Consider the following 18,306-nt stretch of genomic DNA (forward strand, 5'->3'; position numbering starts at 1 on the left):
GCCAGACTATAGTAAAAACAAAAGCTCACACTCTGTCTCCGCCCCTCAGCCCATTTGCCATAACCCGGCAGGCCGCATAAACATCCTCAGCAGGCCGTAGTTTGAGAACCCCTGAACCCTTTTGCTTAATATCATGTTTAATAAAGACTCTCTCTTAGTATATTTTGAGTGAATTCAGTACTGAAGGACAAATAACAAGTGTGTTACAGCCCTGCATAATAAAGAGATAACTTCAGAAAACTTCCCAATAGAGTGTTATTAGAGTTTACACCTCAATCCTTATCTATGTTGAGGAAAGTGAAAATACATCTTTAATTATCTGCTGGTTTAACAGCTGTGCACAGCTGGATATTCCTGATATTGAACCTAGCACCTTGTAGGAGTTTAATAAATATCACATCAAATTAGATCAATCACAAGGGATCTTTGGTAGTGCAGAACTAGGGCCATGGAGAGTCACCTTTATTTTTAGCTTATAATCTGACTTGTATTAAGGCCAGGAGAGAAAAGGCCACTGCCTTCCTGAGTCTTCATTCCTATTCTCCTGATATGTGACCACAGGGCACATAGGTAGTATGAGAATTTTGAAAGAAATGAAGAGATATTTGGGGACATAGTGTTCCCTAATACCACAAGAATAGTAAGAGCCACTATGGATCTGAAAAAATACTCTCCTGCAGAAATAAGTATGTGTATATGAGTCTAATAGACATCTACTATAGTGCATTTTATTTGTATATCCTTGATTAGATCAGCCATCAGTCAAGTTTTACCATCCTTCTTTCCATACTAATCACAAAACTATACTATATGTGGTAGAGCAAAAATTAAAAACTAGGATGGACTTTGAAATCATCAATTTCCATATTTTACAAATAAGGGGAGTGAATATTGGGAAGATTAAGCGATTTGTGCTCTCATACATATAATAAATGGTAGATCTGGGATTCAAACTCAGTTTCTGTGACTGTGACTTTAATGTTCTTTCCACTATATCCCTTTGCCTTTAGATGTTTTAAATTCTCCCTTTCTCTTACTTGCTTTACAAAGGACTGTCTGTGGTATTTTAAAAAGGTGTAGGATGAAATTGGGCATCTGGGTATTATATCTGACAGTCAAAATGGGAAACTGTTTCCTAAATCCTTAGTTCTCCTTCCCTCACACCATCACGGTGTCTCTGCATTTCCTCACCTTTTTAAGGTCTCCTTCCTTCACTGATGATGCAAGTCTTGTGATAACAACATTAAGTAGAAAAAGACATGCTTTTTCTGAAACTCATTCACAGGGAGCAAGCAGCTGGCCACAGAACAATGGAAAACTCTTCTTTCCCACAAAGTTGAATCACCCACTCTTTTATCTCAAGCCTGAAGCTGAGGGTGTTTCAAATTCCATTTAAGCAAAAGCTACATGATCCATTTCTAGCCTGCTGAGTCCAACTTAATTAGAGATGAATATCATAATAACAGTATTGATTTCAGCATATTAGCAAAATGTATTGTTTTTTTTTTCTAATTAACATGATTCACCATCAATACTCAATATTTATATACAATCTATATGGGTTTGGAGACAAAAGAGGTCAGAGACAATGCTCCACTTTAAAATGATCCATGAATACACATGGTGCATTCTGTTCTATTGGCACTCTCTACCATCGCTCCTGACAGAACCCTGTTACCATTGCCACTGGAATCATTGGGATAAAGCTCAAGATTTAGAGAATGTGCAGGTTTTAAAAGCCAAGGCTGAGAGGCAGCTGTGAAAAGCAGGAAAAGCCTAGGAGAGTTGCCTCAGGCAGAGCTCGTCCCTCTGAACCGATATGACTTCCTCCACGCTGCCTGAAATGTTTTGCTTTCCATTCTTAGATTAAGAATTTTGCCAAACTGGATGACATTCCATCAGCGTCAGATTAATTTGGATCCATAAACACTCTTTTAAAAAAAATTCACATGTTACACAAGGGTCAAGGTTCTAGTTTCACTCATTCCTAATTATTATGACTTAATTCAATCAGATTGCTCTCCTCTTAATTGGCAGCTGAGACCAATGCATTAAAGGAAAGTAACTCTTTATTGGGAGGGAGAGGTAGGTCATTCTGGAGCCTGAAGTGATTTGGCTTTCAGGATTGTATGTAGGCTATAGTGGCTGGATTCTGCCAGGGGAGAGAGGAGGAGAAAGAAACTAAAAGATTGGGAAATGACACAGAAAGGGAAACAGCTAACAAAATACTTCACTTATTTCAAAATTGCCCTGCTCTGGAAAGAAAGAAAAATCTTTTTTTTTTTTTTTTCTGTCTCCTGTGATATATGAGACACTATTCCTAGAATCCAGAAAATTCCAGCTATTACCATGGATACTAATTTTCTATATTGTATGTTAGTTTTTTTGTGAACTCTCCCGAGGCCCTAACCTTTTAGACCAATATGTTCTTGTGAGTTCTGAACAACTGGCTTGCAAACTCACTTTTGGAATACAATCCATTAGTTGGTCAGAAACTGCCTGTAGCAGTTCATTGAATCTACCTCCACATATTGCTCCACTTGTTGACTAGTTGCTTTGCAAACTTAGAGATGCAATTAAACAAAGAATACATAGATATTGTATGCTTTCCAAAACACAATGCCAAGTTTTTGGATGGAATATGCAATACATAATTTAAAACATGAAGTGTTTAGAAATACTTAGTTATATAAACAAGACAGTTAGATACTGACTATTTGTTTACAATGATGAACATACCAGGTAAACAGTTTAGGATAAAGCATGGTAAATGGGAATTTAATCCTAAGATACATGAGGGGATGCATAAGCAACACCTATCTCCCCTGATGTTTCAATCACAAGCTTGACCAAAGCAAAGTAGATGGCTGCTCTCTCCCACCTACTTGTCTGACCATTCTTTCTCAGAGTCTTATGATGTATCTTCAACCAGTCCATGTCCAGTTAGCATCATCATCATTTCAAGGTCTACTCTTGGTCCTCTTATCTTCCCTTTCTATAGTGGTTTCCTTAATGATCTTATTAGCTCCTAGGATTCACTTATTTCTATTTAGATGATTTTTAGCCCTATTTATCCAGTCCTAATCTCTTTCATGACCTTCAGTTTCACATTACAAATTAAATATCTCAAAATGTATGTCCTGTAGACATCTAAAAAAGTACCCTAAAGTGAATTCAGTTGTCATCTTTATCCCTAAACCGTCTTCTTTTTCAAACTTTTTCTATTACTGTAGAATATACCACCATTCTTCCATTGCCCAGATTCATAACCTAGATGTCATCCTCAACTCATTACCCACATATCCAAACTGTTACTAAATCTTGTTGAATTTCTTTACATTATCTTCCTACCACCCACATGATCTCCACTCTGATATAGGCTTTTAGCATTTCACACTTGAAAAATAGAAACAGTCTGTGCATTGCTTCTCCTACCTTTAGCATTTCCTCACCATTCAGCTGCCAGAGTAATCTTCCTAATGCACAGGTCTTCTTCAGTGGCTCCTTATTTCTTCTAGAATAAAATATAAAATCCTCTGTTGAGCATTTAAAGTCTTACATAACTTGTCCCCTTCCTACTTCTCCATACTTCATTCTTCCTTTGCACACTCTGTGATTCACTGAGGCTAGACTTCTCACAGTTACTTACAAATAACATTCATTTTCCCAACTCCTCTACTTTTTGTGGTTGATCCTCTTGCCTAGAATGCTCTCTCTCCTCATCTCTGCCTCCTGGTTTTCCTGGCTTTCTTAGGACCCAACTCAAACACCATTATCTGCAGGTCATCCTTCCCACATCCTTCATCCTTCTCTTATCACTCTCTGTGCCTCCCCTCTGAGATCAGCTTCTATTTAATATATTAAATAATTGTTTGCATATTATCTACCACCATTGTATTCCCAGGATTTGGTACAGACATGTAGTAAGTACTTAATAAATTATTTTTAATATATGGTGATGATAATAGCTAAAGAAGAAAACTTTCAGAATTGATTATTAATCACATAATTATTTGCTATCACTGAACAATTAGGAAAAATAAGAGTTTATATAGGGTTAAAGATGGGTAAATGATATGCCAATTTCTAAAATAGATTGTGAAGTTGACTTAGATTCCTGACAGGATTCTAGAATGCATAGAGAAGATTTTTTGTGAAAGTTTATAAAAGAAATCTATGATTACTAAGAACTAAGTATGATTATTAATGACATGTGAGGCAACTATAACTTTCCTTTTTCATAAGGTTAACTAGACTGTCCAATCAGAGTTATCTTAGATACAAAACGCTGTCTTTGTTGCTTCCAGTAGACAAAAAGTAGGAGCAATGGATGGAAGCTGTAAGGAAGTAGATTAAGCCTAGATAGATTCCTATCAAAAAGAACTGTTCAAAAATCCACTATGGCAGGTTGTGAATTCTCCATTACTAAAAAATGAACCTGGGAGAAGAATTTTGGAATTTAATATGGGAAGAAGTCATGCTCAAGTATGGATTAGATTAAATAGCTATTAAGTATGAGTCTTGGAAATACAGTTTACCCTAAAAAAACATAATAGTGACTATTAGTAGAAAGTAAGATAAGATCAAATACACACACACAAGAAGAAGTAGAGGACAATCAGTGGAGTCACAATTGGTGGAGTCAATGTATGCTTCCCAGATTGTGTGTCTATATTGAAAAGGAAAAGAGGAATGAGGAGTTTGAGAAAAGGCTATGTTTATTCTTACTTTTTATTTGGCATCTCAATAAGAATTCTACTTTGATATAAGCTTTGATTTTCAGCTATTTTTAGCCTCTTATTTACTGTCTCCTTTCATGTCAGCATTCCCTGGGACCATATTCAAAAGGAGAGTACACTTTTAAAAGCTTCATTTGGCATGATGAAAACTTTAATCACTTTTCAGTTGAATTTATATATAAAATCTAGGCATCTACTCACTCACAGGACTAAATATAAATCTGAATTCTGGGAAATTCTAAAATCAGGTTGGAGAAAATTAGGTACCTCATAATCTGTATTAGATATATTTACTTTTAAACTTACTCTTAAAGATATAGCCTGCAATTTCATACCTGAACTTTCTAAATTTTATAGAATTTCAATAGTGGAAACTTTCTATTGCTATTAGATTGAATGGTTATTATGTAAGTTCACAAAAGACTTCACCTCCAAACAACTGGCATTAAAAACAAATCTTTTTTTTTCACCAACCATAACAATACTTTATGGCCTTTCTTCTGAAGAAATGATTATACTCACAAATATCCCTGCATTTAGATAATAGCTGTGAGTCCTGTATCTGACTTACAACCTAGAGAAACTGAATGAAGGAGTTGTATGAGATGTGTTGGTTAGAATTTTTTTCTCCCTTTGGAAACTAGAAAGCCAACTTATCACCAAAAACCTCATGCAATTTCAGATTTTTTAAAATGGTGAAATAATGCTGATAGATAGGAGATTTGAAATAAGTCTATCATCTCCACTCTTATTCTAATTGGTATTCTTCCAGTCTCTTTTCATTCCAGTTGATTTTTCCATTTAGTTATTGAAGGAATATACCCAAAACATAGGTTTTTTCCATCTTACTTCTAGTGATTCCCTATCATCTCTAGGATAACATATAAACTCATTTGTTTGAAGGGATTCCAGCTCAGCTGTCTGTGGTTATTACCTCTATTTTATGGTTATTACCTCTATTATTTCCTCTATTATCTGAAATCCAAATAGTGCAGCTGTTCCTTATATCTGACAACCCATCCTGTGTCTTTACACAGGTTGTCTATCCCACGTGCCTAAATGAAACTTCTTCCTTCCGTCACATTTTGGATTTAGTTAATCCAAATCCAACAAGTTTCTGTGATAACTTGTAGAAGGCAGTGTCTATTTCTTTTCTAGTTGTTTTTGTTTTGTTTTGTTTTGTTTGCCTTTGTAATACCATTAAGTCTTTAAAATGCTCCTACTACTAACTTCTATAGCTTTCTTTAAGTCCCAATGAAAATCCCAGTGTTACCTGGAAGTCTTCCCCACCTCAGTTCATGTACTTTCCCTCTGTTAATTATTTCCTATTTACCTCCTATATAGATTGTCTTATCTATATATGTTTGCATGCTATCTCCTCCATTAGATTATATGCTTCTTGAAAGCATGGACGTTATTTTCCTCTTTTTGTATCCCTATATTTAGTATAGTGCCTGGCATATAGTAAGGGCTTAATAAAAGTTTTATGATTGATTGATATTGATAATAGCCACTCACTGGCTCAGTAATCATCAAATGTGATCCTTGCCCCCTGAGCAAACTAGTGATGAAAATTTTCTACTACAATGATCTTAATTATCTGCTAGTGTTAGATCATATTTTTCTTATTAATTCTAAGTATGCTTGCTTAGTGACATGCAAATAGTGGAAGAAAATCCAAAGAAATGCAAACACAGTGGCAATTATTTTAGTTGATGATTACAAAAAGGGCAATGATGATGTTAATAAAAATGCATAATGGTCAATGAGTAGATAATGGGAACAATAAGAAATTAAAAAAGAGAAGTGCAATACCTATCCACATTAATGAATTTCCCCTAAGGCTAAACGAATAATCCCTAGTTGTATAATGATTAAAAGACCATGATTTTCTTTCTGTAATGAATTTACTTTTCTCAATTATGGCAATATTTTCTAGCTGTTTCAAAGGTGCATAACTTTTAAAATAGCTTTAGTTATTACATCTGGAGTTACTGTGGCAATAACTTGTAAGATTCAAAGGTTGTTTTCTACGTCCATTCTTGTTCCCAAAGTTCTGCACATAGTAGGAACCCATCAGACTGTTTTGGACAGTTTTGTAAAATAGAGTCTATCACTTAGGGTTAGCTGGATTCACTGCATTGTCTTGATGTCATGACTTTCCAATGTGCCTTTCACTCAACAATTTGCTTTAATATTTGGATTTATGCCAGGAGTTGAGAAGAGCTGCTACCGAATATTCTTAAGTGAATGTCTCTTTACTACCCTCTAGGTTGCTGGAGGAAAGCTTCACTGTACTCAAGCCCTAGTCCCAGCAACTGCTGTCTAACTTAGATTATTCCAGATGGTCATTTGGCTACCACCTCTGCTTTATATTGGCCCTGTTATCACTAACTTATAAGTGGAGATGTGCCAAAGGAAATCTCTCAATATTTAAGCATTGTGTCATCTACAATACATTATTAAAATTTTTATGGTCTTTGACTAGTGTGCATTTGTGTGTATACATAATATTTGCTATATGTGCATTATATGTACTATATGTGTATTATAGAATGCATCATATTATATATGATTTCTGTTATATTAATATGTATAACATTATACTAACATTAATATAATATAATGTGTACATATATTCTTATATTTATATATTACTATTGTTCATGCATATATCTGTGTATCTATATTAGTATAACATAATATAGACATATTCTTAAATATATCTATATTATGTGAATACATTTCATGTATATCTGTATGTATATGTGTATATATCATATATACAATATATTATAATATATATTATATGAACACAGTTCACATATATCTGTGCATATATACATTTTATACATGCAATATATATTATATGCATGACATAATATATGTGAACAGCTCTCAACTTTTGGCGTGAATTTAAACAAGCAAGATGACATTGTTACTCATAAGAACTTTCTCATTATTAGGGCAGTTATAAGGAGAATATAAAGCAAATGTGACAATATATTGTATGTTTGACATAATATGTATGTATGTATACACTCAGAAATACACTTCATGCATATTTGTGTTTATATCATATAAGAAACATATGATGTATATATATATATACACGCACATATACAATGTCATATAGGTAATATATGATGCATATTATATATACAACACATACACATTAGTATAATATATACTAATTTATATATATATATATATTTTCATATATATTATGTTAATAGCCCATGTATATCTGTGCATATGTACATTTTATAAATAGAATATGCTGTATACATAATATTTATACATTAACATAATATATACATTCTAAATTATGTACATATTAATATAGTTCATGTAAATTTGTGTATATATGTACTCTTTCTCTCTAAACATGTGCATGTATATGCAATACATATATAAATTCATAGAAGACCACAGAGCTGTAATTCCTTAGAATTGTTCTGCATGACCTTTTCTGATAAACTTTGTCTAGAGAAGTAGCTGATTGAGGAATTAAAGCAAAGCCAATATCCCTCCTAGATACTAAAAACCAGTACTTTGCTGGGTAACAAACATAATATCTCCATCTAAAAGACTATAAGAAAACTACAGAAATAGAGGAGAAAGTCAAACTGATCTCCTAATGACTGTCAAGATAATATGTTATAAATTGTCTTCTTTAGGTTAATACCAGGCATTATCCATTTACTTTTATTTTTAAGTCCTTAACATTCTTTTCATTAAATGGAGAAATGTTTCATGAGTATTTGAATGTTCACATAAAGGTCAAAAGAATTCCTATTCTTATTTCATAAAGCATTCTGCATGACAATAACTGATCTTAACTTGAAATGTCTACTATGCATAGGGTTATTGCTACCATTCTTTGTTTTTACTTTCCCTCTTGAAAATGTTAAAGTTCCAGGTTAAATTCTCTGTACACCTTTTAAATTCCTTTTTTACAATAAAACAGACCCTTTTATGTGTCAAAAGAGGAAGACAATTTATGACTCTCTGCTGCTTAGAATCACACAGAACAATGTAGCACCAAAATGACAGACTTTGCATTTAATTTTCATGCAGAGATATAAATAATGCTTTGTCAAGAATAGTTTAATTCTAGCTAAAATATAATCTTTATCATAAAAGCAAGTGATATTTATGACTGTTAATATTCCAATAAAACTTTTTAATTTGGTATCCAAAGAAGCTTCAGAATTGCTTACTGATTACCATCACAAGCAACGAGAGCCTGAAATTCCTAAAATTTCTCTAGTAATATGCCTCTAATGATCCTTGGGATGTTAATAGAGCTTTCTTCACCCCTTCATCTCTCTGCTGGGATCTCAAATATCCCTCTTACTGAGAGAAGAAGCTGACACAGGTATACATGATCATTGTCACATATATTAAACTCTAAACACTTTTCATGGGAGAACCAAACAGCCTTTCCTTTAAGATAATAGGACTCATCAAGGGAACAACCAAATATAGAATATACAAGTCACCCAAGTATACACAAGTCTGAAAGACTGATAAAGAATTACTTTATAAAAGGGGGAAGAAGAGGGAGCATATTCTGTCTGATTTTGATCACATCAAGCAGACCCAGAAATACCAAACCTATCCCTTCACAGGATCATAAAACCACAAAATTACAGGATTTAGAGTTAGAAGGGACCTTAGAAGTCTTCTCTGAATCCCTCAGATGAAGAAACTGAGCCTTAAAAGGATTTGCTCAAGGACATATGAAACTAAGTAGCAGAGTAAGGATTCTCATCTAAGTCCTAAGATAACTTGAATATGACTGGTTAAAGTTTTAGCTTTCTCTTTCCAGTTTGGCTACACTTGGATATATAATTTCAGATTGAGATTAAGTCAACAGCATTTTCATGTAATATTTTCCTTTCTAAATTAAGAGAAAAAGATCTTATAAATACTATATAGATTTAGATCTGGAAAAGACCTTAGAAGTCCTCTAATCCAACGATGTCTAACTCATTGCTTAGAGTCAAATGAGTAAAGTATGATGTGAATCAGAATAAAATATAATCAGGAAATATTTAACAAAATGAAAAAAATACAATAAAACATAATACTATGTTAATATGTGGTTTTTCTAAGTCAATTTATAGTCCCTAGGAATCCATATGTATGCTTTAGTGCCCAGCTTCTTAAACTGAGGTTCATGTTGAATATGGGGTCAAGAAATTATGATTTATTCTCAGTAAATGTTTGATTTGTATACCTATTTTATATGTCTATATGCCTAAGGTCACATAAAAAATTTCTTGGCTGAAAAGGGATTGTGAGTTGAAAAAGCTTAAGAAGCCCCAGTTTAGTGTTTCTACTTGCATTTCACAACATCTCTCTAGTCTAATTCCCTCATTTTAAAAATGAGGAAACTGTTGTTCAGTGGGGTGCATGGATAGAAAGTGGAAGAACAAAGATTTGAAACCAAATTCTCTCTTTCTAGGTCCAATCCACCTCTCTTTTCATTCTACTACATTGTTTTTACTTGCTGTGCTAATAAATAGTAAATATAAAAGAAAAAAAACACACTTCTTTTTGCTATTGCATTTCCAGATAGAAATAAAACCAAATTTCCCCCAGTAGTCAAACTCCTATACATACCTCCAATGGTTACTGTACAGTAGCTGTTTATCTAAAAGGTAACATGCATAATCACCATTTTTTAAATTCCCAAAGGAGTTATTTTCACTCCTTATTATTTTTTGCTACTACATTGATTAAAATTTAGGAGTCATACTTGTCAGCTAGAGTCCCTTCTATTTCTTTTCTCAGCCACAAGGAGGTGTAGACACAAATGGGAAAGCTGAACAGGGAGATCATGACTCATTATCTGACAGCAAAGCTATTAAGCATAATCAAAGTCTCCGAGTGAACTCCAGTTGCTTTTCAAGGCATTTTAAAGGAATTATTTTTGCTGTTAAAATAATGCCAAGTGTCACAATTCTGAAATGCTGTTGAAGAAACTTGGTTTAAGACATGAAAATAGTTTTGAGGCTTCCCATAGCTAGAAGGTACTTACCTATTGGTATCAAGAGACACCGCATTTAATCTAAGCCCATGGTCCCCCAAACTGCAATCAATAACTGATCAAAAAGATGATCCTTCAGAGCATTATTCTGAAGCACATAATCTGAAATTAGAGGACACTTATTGACAGTTACAATTTATAGTCTTTTGAATGGAAGAAAAATGTCTCTCATACACGTTAATGACAAAATCAATGTTTGTTGTCTCCAACAGAATACCAGGGTGATGATTTATTCTTATTAAGAAGTGTTCTATATTGAGCAGTGAAAATACCAGCACAGAGTAGGATTCCAGGACCTTGAGTGAAGGGAACAGATGGGCAGAGAGAAAGGATGCTTAGGTGCAAAAGAACAGACAGGATAATCTAAATACATTCAGTAGCCATGTTAACTGATAGGAGCTCATTTATTTTCCATTCAGCTAGCCGAGTACAAACATTAACCCTACAAGGTCAACTTTGCACATGGCTACTGGCTGTGAGGGAAGGTTATATTTAGAGCCAGAAGGAATCTTAGGGGTCATCTTCTCTAAATTCCTTATTTTACAGATGAAGAAACTGAAGGTCACATAAAAAAGCAAGTTAATTATGAGAGTGACTATAAGACTATTTGAAGCTGGTGGTCTCCAAAGGTTTACTTTGGTCCAGCTTCAGAGGGATATATATATATAGTTTCATGAATCACTTAGCTTCTGCAGGATTCTTTGTACAATGGAGAGGGGGCCAACTCTGGAGTCAAATTATCTGGGTTAATATCCTGCCTCCAATGCTTCCTTCCTGTGTAACATTAGGGAAGACATTTCACTTCTATGGCCCTGTTTCCTTCTCATCAGAATGAGGGGATTGAACCAGATTGCTTCTGAATCCCGTTGCTATTTTATGTCCATGATCCTCTGTTTCTTGAACTCTGAAGGGAGCATCTGATATGTCAAAGTTCCCATTTATATAGCACTTGCCATTTACAAGACAGTTTCTTCTTCACTACAACCCCAGAAGACTGTTATTATCTCCATTGTGCAGAAACAGAAGCTCAAGCTCCAAATTAAAAGAACTTTCCTGTGTTTGCATGGCCACTATAGACTCAAATGAGATCTTCTAACTTTTAAGTCCAGTGCTCTTTTCACTATCCCTTTCTGCCCCCTGAAACTTGTACTTGTACCCATTACATAGATCATAGAATTTGTTTTCCAAAGCATACTGAGTTCTCAAAGGGAGAACATTTCAAGGGATTTCCCAGAAAAGTTGGTCTTTTTCATATCTCACTAAACTCACTTCAATCTGGAAGCCCTTTAGTAGTGGCAGCATTGGGAATTCCCTATTCTGTTTCCTATTTCTCTGCTGATCTGCTTAGGAAAATTACCCTGACCAATATGGGCTTCTCTCTTTGCTCTCACTTTCCATTCCAGAGAGATGTAGCTAGCTGGCCATAGCCAAAAACCTTTGCATCTGTCAGTACAGAGAATAAGTATCTATATTGCCTTCCTATTCTAACTTGGTGAGCCAGATCCATGGTCATGGAATTTAAATAAGACCTATAACTTATACAATGTATTATTTTTAGCTGGCTTAAAATATTGTAAATAAAACAAATTTCCAATCACTGCTTTAAGGATTCTCCTGACCTTCCAAACCCCCTACTTTCCTAGCCTTTGTAGTCATTTTATGGCCAGCTCTTTGAGTAGTGCTCATTAAACTTCCAAGCTGGTTTGTCCTAGAAAAAATATTCTATAATCTGGCTTTCTAATTACTGATAATAAAGTAGGCCAATCATTTGAACCAATGATATAAATACTGTGTTTATGCTTATTTATGCTTTTGCCAGTTGTTGTATAATGACAAATCCTGGGGGAAATTATAAAGCCAGTACTTTCTTCCTCACCTTTGAGTGCCTTTCTTCCAACTCACAACTTTTCCCAAGTATTTTATGTTGCTTACTAGCTGCCCAGTTCCCTGTTCTAAGGCTATCTTACAGGGGCAATAATTGGGACCTCTATCTTTTCCCTCCTATAAAATTTGTTTTCAAGAAGTGATTACCTGTGCAAAAGATCCACAGTGCTTATTCATACTAAGGTATTAGTGACTGCTATAAGGTCAATGTGTAACCAACCCAAGTGTATGCATAATTAATTGGAAATAATGCTTGAATTTAGAGGAATATACTGCTAATGGTAGTATAGAAGATTATAGTGACTGGCCATTGTGTGTCTGAAGGCAATTTTGGTTGAGACGGGTGTTCTAAAGTTCCTCAGATGGTTTGACCTATAGGATGACTATTCTATGTATATTATAGCTGTTTCCATTCACAATAATGCTGATCTACATTACCATGAATAGTTCACCAGTATGGGAGGGTGGTGAACAAAAGAAGATGAAAAAAACCCTATGATTTAATATATCAAACTAACCAAATTCTTTCTTAACTTTCCATCTATCAGGAAATAAAATGAATCAAGTATATGTTATACAATAGAAATAAGTGAATTACAAGTCAGGGAATCTGAGTTCTAGTTTTGCCACAAAGAGCCATTATTGCAGCTCTGACACAAATAATTCTTTGTTGAACAACTAATCCCTGAAATTTGGATAAATTACTTTACCTCTCTTGGTCTCAGCTTTCTTATCCATAAAGTGATATGATTGGGCTTAATAGCTTCTAAGGGCTTCTAGCTATAAAATTTAGAAAGTAACTTTATGTGATTTAAAAAAAATTGCTTGTCATGTTTTCATAAGCATCTTGATGTAGAGAACAGATATTAAACTTCCCATTGTAGTATTCCATGTCTTATTCATCACTGTTATTTATTATAGAACCTAGCATACTATATGCCTTGATATAGCTTATATACCAAATGAATGGAGTGAAATTATGTATGTTGAGCCATGTTTTTCTGTGGCCATACACGTTAAAAATAGGAGATGCATTTCTAATATTAAAGACTGTAGGCCTAACAAATTAGCCTTTACATTTGATGGAGGGGAGCAAAAATTTAAAATGCCTAAAATGAATATTTAGCACCTGCACATATTGAATTCACTTCCTCATTCTTTACTACTGACTGGAGTTTTGTATAAAAAGAGGTGTTGTACTTGGCAAACAGTTGAGTGATGATTTTACATATAGAATAAAAATTATGTTTGATGAAATTCTTAATCAAAGGCATCAGGATACAATAGAAAGTTGGAGTGCTGAATCCTTTAAGATGAGAAAAAGGAAAGAACTCCTTACCTAAATACTTCTTAATAACTCAAGAGTTAAATTACAGCCTTCTGCCTAAATATGGATAGGAATCCTGATATTATCCATTGCAACCTGTGTGATCATGGCCAAATTATTTTAATTTTCTCATTTTCCTCCTTTGTAAAATGAAGGGATTAGATTCAATGGGTTTTAAGTTCTCTTCCAACAATAAATCTATGATCCTTGAATCCAGGGATTCATAACTTTTTTCCTGTCATAGATTCCTTTGGCAGTCTAGCCCACTTCTTAGAATAGTGCTCTTAAATGCATAAAATAAAATGCATAGAATTGCAAAAGAAGCCAATTATATTGAAATAGAGATATAACTTTCACCCTTCCAAATCAATTCATAGATGCTTGAACTAGAACTTTTGCTGTAATACAAATGTGGAACTAACAGTGAGAAGCTCTGTTGTGGAGTTGCAATCATCATTGATGGAGGGAATAGCCCCACATAGAAAATCATGGATCCTTGAAATAATAAAGAGACAGGAAAATAGTAGCTTTCCAGTCACATAATTGTTAATGAAGTCAATAGGAATTGAATGTACTCAGTGGTGAAAGAAAGAATTTATCTGTAGGAGTATTTAATTCACAGATTATTTTAGTGTCTTCTGGAAGATAACCAATCACAGGCAGATAAAACCCTTGGTTGGCCTTTTATTGGGGGCATACATATTCTATTATATATTTGAGAAAAAGGCACTAAAGACCTTGGAAGATGACTTCCCGCATCAAATAAATCAATTCATGGTGATTGTAGCTGATCTTTATTACATTAACCTTTATATTTCTCTCCTTTATTTTGAAATGGAATAAAGATTTTTTCCCCATCCATCTTTTAAGATGAGAAAAAGAAAGGGAACTCCTTACATAAATACTTCTTAGTAACCCAAGAGTTAAATTACCGTCTTCTGGCTAAATTCCCTCCCAAAGGAAATTCTTTCCAAGGTAAGGCAGCAGCTGTTTCAAGGCCCACAACAGCAAAGCATTTGGAGAAGTTGAGATTCATGCAGCTCCATTAGGGAAATAGAGCAGATGGGAATCTCATTCCCTGGAAACCTAGGAGACTCCAACTTTTCCCAATCCTTCCCTAATGGTCTGGCCTTATTAAATTTTTGGTGGAATTATTCTTGATTTTCTGTGAATTCAAATAAAAGATTCATTTTCCATAACCAACGATCATTTGGTGACATGATTCATGAAGATCTTTGAAAATTTGGTTATTCTTTACTTGGGCTACACTATACATGGAAAAATGATTTATTATATATTTAAGCAACAAAAATAATTAAACATAGATTTACAACTATTTCTGCTTGAAAATACATTTCTGCATACATTATATCCATGACAGCTTATTAGTCTTCTTTCTTTCATATCTGTATGTAGCCAGTGTGTATACCTTTCTGGCTCTGCTTTTTTTGTTCATGTAGGTCTTTCCAAACTTCTTTATATTCCCCATATTTATCATTGTAATGACATTGTAGCATTCCATTAGATTCATATTCAATCAGATACCAATTTGATGCTTAATAATTTGCATTTCCCCTCTTCTGAAAATTTCAAATCATTATCTACCCTTTGTTGTTAATTTTTTTGCCACCTTTACCTGATGGTGTCCAAAGCACTGTGCATTTGCAGCTAAGGTATATCACATGATATCAAATGATATAATATTTGTTAAGTACTTAATTCAGTGTCTGGTACATAGAAAGTGCTTAACAGTTATTTGTTCCCTTTTTCCTTCCCTTATATTAAAAAAGGCCATCGATGTGGTGGTGAGACATGTAGAAAAACTAAAGAAATTACTGGAGTTAAGTTAAAACAAAGTATAATAAAATATTTATATATTATAAAAATATAATATAATATTATAATAAAATAAAGTTAAAATAAAAAGCTTTAATAAAGAAAAAAGAAAAGAAAAAATGACTGAAACTTTGATCCATTTGTATTCTATTGGCCAGGTTCTTCCTCTTCACCTTGTCTTTAAGACTAAACCCATCTTTGTGAGTAAGTGCCTTTATACCTCCTTATATCTCCAATCCTCTTCTCCACTCCCTCCCAATCCATCCCTTGGAAGTACCTTTAGTCTAAGATGATTTCCATCTCCTTTATGTATCCTGTGTGTACCTAGTTATTTACATGTTGTTTCCCCTAATAGAACATGAACACCTTTTCTTAGAATTTCCAGCATTTTGCACAATATCTGCAAGCATAAGTGCTTGATAAGGGCTTGTTTATTGATTGGGCAATCTTAATTATGATTTGGTGTACAATGACTGAAACTCTTTCTAGAAAGTGCTTTTTTTCCTATCCCTGCATCATTCATTCTCTCTCTCTCTCTCTCTCTCTCTCTCTCTCTCTCTCTCTCTCTCTCTCTCGGGAAACTCAGCTCAAAGATTCTCTTCATTAATAAATATTTGATAGTCTTCAATAACTTCTGTTTTTGGACAGCTGAGTAGTTAACCGGGAGTTTAAGAAACTTGCCTGTGGTTATAGAGCTAGAGTATGTGAAGTAGTACTTGAACCTACGTTTTCTGACTCTAAGGCAGGCCCTTTAGGCATTAAACTTTATATTCCTTGACATTATGACATTTATTATAATTTATATAAAACAATAATTTATTATAGTACATACAGAACATTATATAATCACATGTTAATGTAAAAATATGCAATTATATTTATGAGGATGTAAACATTGAACATTAATTAAATTCCTAATAATCTTCTTTATTATAATATATAGCATATTATAATATATAATGTAACATATTAATCACAAAATATAATATTTTATTATCACATATAAATATATTAATAATAGTTGTCAATAACTTACAATCATATTAAAGCCCTTTTCACATGTTTTAATTTCATCTAATCTTCACAAACTCCCTTTGACATAGAAAGAGTAAAAACTATTAACTGATTATATATAATAACAATTGAAGCTAATTTATATGTAACACTTTAAGATTTACGAAGTACTTTCCTCACACAAAACTGAGAAGTGAGGTGTTATAAATTATCTATACACACATATGCACACACACATATATAAATTCTTATCCCCATTTTCTATATAATACTAACCATCATTTACATGACACTTATTTTATATATATTGTGATAAACACTTTACAGGCATTTTATAAGTATTATCTCATTTGATCCTCATAGCAACCTTAGAAGATGTTTTGTTCTTGCCTCCATTTAACAGATGAGAAAACGGAAACAGTCAGAGATAAAGTAACTTGCCTAAGATCAAAGTGGGAGAATGACTCCAGTTCCTTAATTCCCAGTTCTGGTGTTATTTTCATTAAATTATTCTACTTCCTTGGATATTCCTGAAATAAATTTGTAATATATCTACAAAGCATAAAATACCAATATCAATATGACTATCCTGCTCTTTAAAAATTACACTAAGGTCTTTTAAAGTCCTCATTCATTACAGAGTTGCATTTAGGATAAAAAACTGGAAAAATTAATTGTATATAAGTTTGTCCTTAATTTCCTTATCTCTGTTTCTTAATCCCCTCAGTCTCAAGTCAGCCAATAATCAACATGTATTTATTGAAGATCTACTAGGTACCAATTATAATGTAGGTGTTGGGGATATAAAAAAAATCTTTGTTCTTATTCTAACAAGGAAGATAATCAGAGCCTATATAAGCATATATAAAATAAATATACACAAAATAACTTCATAATAGGTACATGGTAGCTAAATATAAGGCAGTTATGTAGAAGATAATATTTGAAGCATATCAGAAGGAAAAGGAGTATCCTTTGAGCAGGGAATGACAGATGGCTAAAGCAAGAACAAGGAGATGGATGATGGAACAACACATCTGAATAATGTAAAATAAGGTTACAAAGAAAGGTGAGAGCTAGAGTGGGAAGGATTTTAAAAGTCAAATAGCAGAGTTTATATATGATCCTAACAGTCACAGGAAATCCCTAGAGTTTATTGAGTAGAAGACAAACATACATGCTCAGATTTGTGCTCAGGAAAATCTCTTTGGCGTCTGAGTAGAGGATGGAACCAATCAGAGGGAAAGCACAGAGAGAAAGATCAATTAGAAGATCAAGAAAAAATTCTAGACAAGATTTGAGCTAGGGTGGTGGCTTTGTGAGTAGAGAAGAGTTGTCTGGGAGAGGGACTAGAGCAGAAAAGATTGATTCTTGATAAGATGCATAATGGTAGATGGAGCCTGAGGAACAGAGGAGAGCCAAAAACAAAAACAAAAACAAAAACAAAA

General features: G+C 33.6%; 1 protein-coding gene across 1 annotated transcript in view; it reads right to left on the reverse strand.

The window, feature by feature from the left end:
* The window catches only part of B3GALT1 (beta-1,3-galactosyltransferase 1), a 620,917-nt gene that overhangs the window by 147,140 nt on the left and 455,471 nt on the right, over window positions 1-18,306 (reverse strand). The window contains exon 5 of the mRNA XM_074303205.1: window positions 3,436-3,514. The gene's annotated coding sequence lies outside the window, so the exon portion shown is untranslated. The remainder of the gene's footprint in view (window positions 1-3,435; window positions 3,515-18,306) is intronic.

This window comes from Sminthopsis crassicaudata, chromosome 3 (assembly GCF_048593235.1).
Source record: "Sminthopsis crassicaudata isolate SCR6 chromosome 3, ASM4859323v1, whole genome shotgun sequence".
Lineage (NCBI taxonomy): Eukaryota > Metazoa > Chordata > Mammalia > Dasyuromorphia > Dasyuridae > Sminthopsis > Sminthopsis crassicaudata.